Below are 8479 nucleotides of genomic sequence, written 5' to 3' on the forward strand. Positions count from 1 at the left end.
AGAGGTAATAAAGAACGTTTGAAGTTTATTGGATGTGTGTGTGTGTGTGTGTGTGTGTGTGTGTGAGAGAGAGAGAGAGAGAGAGAGAGAGAGAGAGAGAGAGAGACAGAGACGAGGGAGGGAGGGAGAGGAGAGAGAGAGAGAGAGAGAGAGAGAGAGAGAGAGAGAGAGAGAGAGAGAGAGAGAGAGAGAGAGAGAGAGAGAGAGAGAGAGAGAATGGTCAGACCTATGCTTGAATCATGCCCTTGCATCCTGCCTGAAATGAGCTGAACTGCTCCCTCTGATGTGATGGGGAGATGCCTCCCTCGTGTGGCGACGATGTGCCATTACAGGCATCGTATACACTCCTGGGTGAGATTCCATTTACAATCATCTCAATTCACGGACCACCTTTCATTAAGCACCTTATATGTGTAAGACATCATACTAGGGCTAAGCTTACAAAGAAAAGCAAGAGATTTGCCCCAGCCCTCACAAGGCTTAGGTACTCTTGATATTTCCTTTAAACAAAGCAGTTCTCCATATTTCCACTGTCTGGCTAAATTCATGGACAAGAAAGGGTTGAATTCTGGTTCTAGATTCCTGGAAGTTTAGACCTGCAAGAAACCTTAGGAACCCCCCGCCCCAATAGATTCTACTCATTCCTGAATTCCTACTCTACCCTCTAGCGCTTGGTGTTATGTTCTGAGCACAATAGCTACTTAATCAATGAGTGTTGAGTGGCAAAAAAAAAAAAATGCTAGAATGCTCTTAACTAGCGTGGGGAAACTGAGGCCCAGAGTGGGAAAGTGACTTGCCTAAGTTCATAAAGTTAGTGCCAGAGCCATGACTAGAATCCAGTGCTTCTGATTCTCCAGAACAAGGCATGATCATGAGGTATAAGTTTACACACATATATGCACAGGTATGCTGGAGCCACTTCAAACTGGCTTTTCAGAGCTGATTGTTAAATTTTCAGTGTGAACATTTGCACCTCAGAAATCATCAAATGCTCCAAACTGGGACTTGGTTTGTTATTTGGATTTAAAAGAATGACAGAGAAAATAGTAATCATGTCAATGTGAACGATGCAGAATAAACTTAAAAATGTGTTCTGCATATATTTTCCCCTGGAAAGATGGTTGTTAAATATTTCCCAGCATCCCCCAAATATCCTTTTACATATTATTTCAGGGGCCATTTTAAGTGAGTGGCTCAATCTTTCCTATTTGTTCTTGAGTCTGTAAGAGACTTTAATGACTTTGATTTGAAAGTTCTCAGAAATTGAACACAACAACATCATAAACTCAAGTACACGTAAGAGACCTCAGGGTCTCTGATGGTCCCTTCCAATTCTGAGTCTGTGATTCTATCCTGAAAAACTTCCCCTTTAGTCTGAGCTGTACCTGAGTGAGATTCCCCCATAAAAAGATGACAAGGACTCAGCTAGTCTTGGTTTAAGGGGCTAACACATAGAAAGAGCTTTGCTAACTTCAAAGTGCTGTAGAAATCCTAGATATTCTTACTTTCATTATTATTATTATTCAATATTATGAGAGTGAGAGTTGCCAGTGAAGGGAACCCCATACCTTCCATGGCAGCCTACTACAGCCACAATCAGTTATTAGGAAAGTTTTCCTTTATTGTTTCTCCAGTCATATCCAACTCTTCATGATCCACCCCCATGTTCCTTTTTCTGCCATTCTATCATATTTCATGGTAGAACTGGATGGAGAACTGCACAGGCCAAGACAAAATGGTACAATGGATTGGTCATGGATGGCACTTGGAGTTAGGAAGGTCCTGTGTTCAAATTCTTCCTTGAACTCTTACTAGTTATATGACCTTTGAAAAGTTCTTAACTTCCCTGTCCCCCAGTTTCCTTACCTCTAAGAAGAGGGAGTTGGACTTAATGGCCTCTACAGTCTCTCCTGGCTCCCAATCTATGATCCTATAGCTGTGAAACACTTAATTTTTTTTTTTCATGAGTTGCCAAGGTCAAAGAATTCACCACCTGGTGGCCAGCCTACCAGTGATTAGCATTTCTATTCTGAGCTGGGTTAGTCCTCAGGCCACAGACTCAGTCTGCCACTTGGGTCTCACTGGAAATATTTTCAACAAAGTAAAACCTTCCAGAGCTTACACAGTACTGGTACAGCCTTATAGAACTCAGGGTCCCTATACAAAGCATGAAAGCAAGAATTTGTGGAGGCAAAGAGAAAAGCAGCAAGCTGATTAGCATTTCTATAAAAATTTGAGGTTTACAGAATACTTGGGTGGTCCCCAAATCCAAGTATCATACTCCCAGTGTCTTTCAACCTCCCAGGCTGCCAACATATGTAAGCCTAGTAAAGTAACAGTGAAGACTCTCACACACAAAGGATTTAAGCTGGAAGAAGTATTGGGCGCCATCTGATCCACTCTCTTCATTGTCATAGATGAAGAGTCTGAGTTCCACAGAAGTGGGGTGACTTGCCCAAAGTCGCATAGGTCAGCATCAGAGATGGGACTTGAACTAAGGTCTTTGGATTCTAGAGCTGGGACTTTTTCCACTGTACTACCTACGTGCTCTGTGTGCATGTAGGGGTGTGTGTTTGTTTGTTTGTGTGTGTATGTGTGTGTGTGTGTTCTTTCTGTCAGATGGGTGGTTTGGGAGTTTGATGGGATGGGTTTTTTTATTTTTTTTTTGTGGGGGAGTTGGAATAGATGGAAGTTGCAGAGAGAATGCCTCCTGACAATTATCATGGTCCAGCAATTAGTCATCCTAGGAGACTGCAGGTTCTCCCTCAATGGAAGCCCTCAAGCTGAGGCAGAATGACTACTTCTCAGATGGTTTATGGTATAGATTCTTCCTGTAAGGGCAGGTTAGATTCAATGGCCCCTGAGGTCCCTTCCAATTCTGAGAGTCTGTGATTCTATCCTGAAAAACTCCTGAAGCATGACCCACCACAGCAGCATCCCAATAAGCACCTAGTCATCCAGTGTCCAACTGAAGACCTCTGGTGACAGTGGACTCACTACCTCTTGAGGCGTCCCATTCCACTAGCTGGCATCGCTCATTGTTATGCCACTTTCCTTAATACTAAACTAAAATCTACCTCTTGTACACTCTAACCATTGGCCCTAGTTCTGCCTACTGAGGCCAAGCAGAAATGGTCTAATCCCTCTTCTACTTGGGGACACATGTCTAAATTCCACTATGGCCACTTATTACTTATGTGACTTTGGACAAATCACTTAATCTCTCTGGACCTGAGTTTCTACCTCTGTAAAATGAAGGCATTGGTGCAGATGAATACCTCTAAGACTTACTCAAGCTTTAAATTTGTGAACCTCTGGCGGACACCCTCCCACCTACTTAACTAAACTGTCTCCTTCATTCCCCAGTATTTAACCAAGCCTTTCTTTGAAGCCAAGTACTCTCTGGCCTATATTCTTGATTGAGAATCTAAACACACATCCATTGTATAAGCCATTGACCCCCCCAAAAAAAAAGTCATAAATCACACTTTGAGAGTGTGTGCTTTCTTGCATCTTTTTCTAATCAAAGGTTAATGGCCATATATCCACACCCCAGGAGTCTGGGGCTCTTAGTGGTCTGGTGCCTGGAAAAAATGCTTAGGAACAGATGTCCACATAGCCTAAGGAACTCTGTCAGCTGGGATCTGTTCCAGGGGTCTCATACCTCTGTGTATAACTTGGTCCTGGCCAGTGGTGCTAATGAGATCCAGGTTAAGGGTTTGATCTGAAGAGAAAGACCCTGTTCCGTGGCCTTAGGCTGTGCCCTTGATATCAGCTAGTCCACATGCAGACCACCATCTTGGGAATGGATGACGCTAGTCCTGGGGCATGGGGAGTGTGAAGAAGGAGTGGGAAAGGGAATGTACATTTCTTAAGGTCTCAGAGAACTTTTATAGCTGAGGGTAAAGTAGTAGAATGACTTTCATTTTCATGATATGCTACATTTTTTTCCTCTTCTTGTTTGTCTAAAACTTACTCATTTTTGGAAGCCTGGAATGATCCAGATTCTCCTACCCCAACTATTCCTTCCTGCATGAATCTTTCCTTTCTGCACAGGACAGTGGGAACAGTGAAACATATGCAGGTCAGTTCCAACTCGGATGTAATGTGCGAGTGACCTTGGGTATTTCTCTGTCAAGTGACCTCTAGCTTCAGTTTCCTCATTTCTGTAATAAGAACAGCAACAATGGTACTGCTTCTTCCCTTCCCAAGCTTATAGTAAGAATCAAAGCAAGCAATTGGTATTATAGAATTTACAAACAAAAATCATCTTGAATCAGAAAATCTAGATTCAAATTCTATTCTTCACCAGGCTATTTGCCTTAACCCTTTTTCTTCAAATTTATTTTTATTCCAAACTTGATAAAGACCAAATGAAGTGGACATTTCCATGTCCATAGTAGAACAGAAAAAAATATATATAAAATTATAGATTTTCATTTGTGAGAGGTCAGATTTGAACTCAGGTTCTCTGACTCCAGAGCACTGTGCCCCACTTCCTCCCAAAAGGAGGGCATCCACTAAGATGAAGGGGATAAGGGAGATAATAAGTATTTATTTCATTATTAAGGTTTACATGCCTTAAGCTCAAGACCTATGTGAGTTAGTAGAAGAAACTGGGATATCTGAAAAGGGAAGGCAGCTTCATTTTTGTCTTCATCTTCCCAATGCCCCTCATAGTGCCCACTACATACTTGGCATATGACAAATGCTTATTAATTAATGTGCTGATTAGGACACAATAGTTGTCACCAAGTATTTGAAGAACTGATATGTGGGGAGGGATTAGCTTTGTTCTTCTTGGCCCCGGAGGTTAGAACCCAGAGTAATGGGTAGAAGATGTGGAGAGGCAGATGTAGGATTGATGTTTGGAAAAACAGTATTGGCAATTATAGCTTTGCAAGAGTGGAGAATTGGAGGCAGTGAGATTCCCCTAGCAAAGGCTAGGTGACTGCTTATTGGGTATGGGTAGACTTTGTATGTATGTGTGTGTGTGTGTGTGTGCTGGGTATGTTTAGTTCTTATTCAGGTAGGGCAGAACAGCATTTGTTGCCTGCATTCCTAATTGAAGGAAACTCTAAATTTCAGATAGAAGTTAGTGAAAATAAGGATAAATGGAATTTCCTGCCCCCATCCAAGTTCATAGACCTGTTGAAATCCATCTATGGATCCTTTCAGGGTCTTCGGATCCCAGGCCAAGAGTTCTTGAACAAGACAAGACTGCCCTGATTTCCCTCCCAGCTCTAAAATTTGAAGACTCTATGAAGCAAAGAACCTTCATATCCCAGCTGGTAGCACATTTGTTAAGGGATTTGAGAGCTTTTCAGCCTTGGATACCAAATGTTTACCAGCTCTTAGGGCTTCTGGCTCCAAGTTACTCAGCTTCTCAGTGGTCCCTCTATTTCATTTTTCTTAATCACCTGCAGATGACTTCAACCACCAGGCACTGGGCTGTCAATTCCCCCAGGTTCAAAGGAGGTGTGAAACTTCTCTAGGGCATGGAGTCCAGATGCCAACATCCAAAGGGCCAAGTGTAGCCTTGAAATAGAAGTGAATCAACATGCTCTGTACCCAGGGACTCTGACAGAGGTCACACATTGAAGCTTTCCAAGGAGGGGAAGACCAATATTAGGGACACACCAGGTCTGGGAGGAGAAATAGAGACAGCAAGCCATGGGGAAGGAGCCATGAAAGTGAGAGTTAGTTTGAGTGAGTCCAAGGCTAGGAAGGAGTAAATTGTATAAAAGGCATTGGGGGACCGGGCAAAGGTAACAAACAAACAAACAAACAAACAACCTCTTTCCCTTGGTAAAAATGTAAATGAGAGATCCTGATAGAAATCTGTAGGAAGGAGACCAGCATTAAATCAACAATTCTCAGATTCTTCTATGTTTAGGTAGCTTCCAATTACTCTGAGTGCTGCCATCATTTGTTAATTCTTTATCTCACTAATGTATCTTGTACTACCCCAAACATCTGTTCTTTGCTTTTGCTCACTCTGTTCCCCATCCAAGGCCTTCCTTACATTATCTGTCTTGATCTATATCTTTCTATTATCTTTCTATATATTTTTCTATCTATCTTTCTGTCTGTCTGTCTGTCTGACTGTCTATCTATTTATCTATCTATCTACCTATCTGTCATCTCTATCATCTACCTATCTTCCTGTATCTCCCTATCTGTCTCTCTCTATCCTTCTATATCTACATATATACATATATATATATATATACATATATATATATATGTATATATATATATACATATATATATATATATATATGTATATATGTATATAACTCTATCTAGAAAGATTTTGACATTCTTTGGTTTTGAATCCTGTTGATTTTCTAAAAATCTCTCCTTCTTCCCTTACCTAAACAGCCATTCCTTACACAAAAAAATAGGGGTGGGTGAAGAAATATGCATTTATTAAGCATTTACTATGTGCCATGAATTGTGCATAGCACTAGGGGATACAAATGGAAGCAATTCCCTGATTTATAAATGGTCAAAGGAAATGAGCAGGCAGTTTTCCAATGAAGAAATCAAAACAATTCTTAGTCATATGGAAAAAAAATGTTCTAAATCATTATTGATTAGAGAAATGAAAATTAAAACAACCTTAAGTTATCATTTTACACCTACCAGATTAGCTGAAATGATTGAAGGGGAGGGCAGCCAGTGTTGGAGTGGATGCAGAAAAATTGGGACCCTAATTTATTGTTGGTAGGATTGTGAAATGATCCAACCCTTTTGGAGAGCCATCTAGAATTATACCCAAAGAGTTATAAAACTGTCTATACCCTTTAATCCATTAATACCACTACTAGGTTTATTTCCAAAGAGTATTAGGGAAAAAGGAAAAGAACCTATATGTTCTGAAATGTTTATAGTAGCTCTCTTTGTCATGGCTAAGAACTGGAAATTGCAAGGATGTCCATCAATTGGGGAATGGCTGAACAAGTTGTGATATATAATTGTGATGGAATACTACTGTGCTATAAGAAATGATGAGCTCAGTGATCTTAGAAAAACATAGAAAGACTTGCACAAAATAATGAAGAGTGAAATGAGCAGAACCAAAAGAACATTGTATACAGTAACAGCAATATAATTTGAAGAAGGACTTGGAGCAAATAAGTTATTTTGATTGTTATAAATACCCAAATTAACTATAAAGGACATATGAGGAAAGATCCTATCTGCATCTAGAGAAAGAACTGATAAATAGAAGCATGTATAAAATAATTTCATATATCTCTATCTCTATATATCTATATTTATATCTATCTATCTATATACATATATTTATATGTAGATACCTATTTGTATCTAATAACGGCCATTGGGGGTGGAGAGAAGAAAAAAAGATGAAAAAGAAATTTACATGATAACTTTGTTGTATATTTGAAAGGAATAGAAAGTTGTATATAGTAGATTTGCAGTCTCATGTACAGTCATCTCTTTTATTATACTACATTGTGAAAGTTCTTGTTTTACTCCATAAATTAAAAATAAAATAAACTTCAAAAAACAAATAGAAGCAAAAAGAAAAATGCTGGTGCCCTTGAGGAGATGACATTTTAAAGTAAGTATTTTGCATATATTAAGTTCTTCATTCATTTATTTATGGAGGAAAATAGCACACAAAAGGAAACTGAAAGGGAGGGGGGAAGCCTGGTTTTGAGCTTTGTAAGTCAAGAACCAGAGCTGGGAGGAGAATGAAAGCTGGCTTCAATGGAGGCCCCAGAAGGAGCTAACCAATGGGAGAAGGGGGTGGCTCTCGCCAAGGGATATTCCAGGTTGAGAAGGCCGTAGGGACCCTTGGATGTTCCTGGGCCAGGAGGCCCCAGGCGTTGAGTGAATTTCTAGGTTGTGATACCAGCAGAGAAATGGTTTTGAAAGAATAAAAAGGAAAGACAAAAAAAACAGTGGTCCAGCAAACTTCACAGAGGATCAGCTGCCCCCCTGGTACCTGGGGTGTTCCAGAGCTCCAATCCCCTGCAAAGAAGAGGAGGCAAGTTTTGTCATTCTTGGCCATTTTAATCACAAAAGTTTTAGTTGGGAGTGGGTTTTTCTTAGCAATGTCTGTTTACGTATTTGCAGTCATCATGTAAATTGTTTGGCTGATTCTCCTTATTTTGTTATGTGTCTTCATATGTTCCCCCAATTCTTCCCTGAATACTTCATATTCATTTTTTCTTTACTATATATTCATTACTATAAAAAAGCACTTTTGTGAATATTTTGTTGTATATTAGATGTTTTAGTTTTGTCTTTGATTTCCTAGGGTACATGCAGAGCAACGGGATCTCAGAGTCAAAAGGTGTAGAAATTTTAGTCACATTTTGAACATAATGCCAAAATGTTTTCCAGAGTGGTTTGACCACTTCACAACTCCACCAACAGTGTGTTAGTACTGCTATATTTTCATAAGTCTGCCAACATGGATAGTTTCTATCTTTTCTCACCCTAA

The sequence above is a fragment of the Phascolarctos cinereus genome, unplaced genomic scaffold, assembly GCF_003287225.1.
Source record: "Phascolarctos cinereus isolate Bilbo 61053 unplaced genomic scaffold, phaCin_HiC Scaffold_5;HRSCAF=322, whole genome shotgun sequence".
Lineage (NCBI taxonomy): Eukaryota > Metazoa > Chordata > Mammalia > Diprotodontia > Phascolarctidae > Phascolarctos > Phascolarctos cinereus.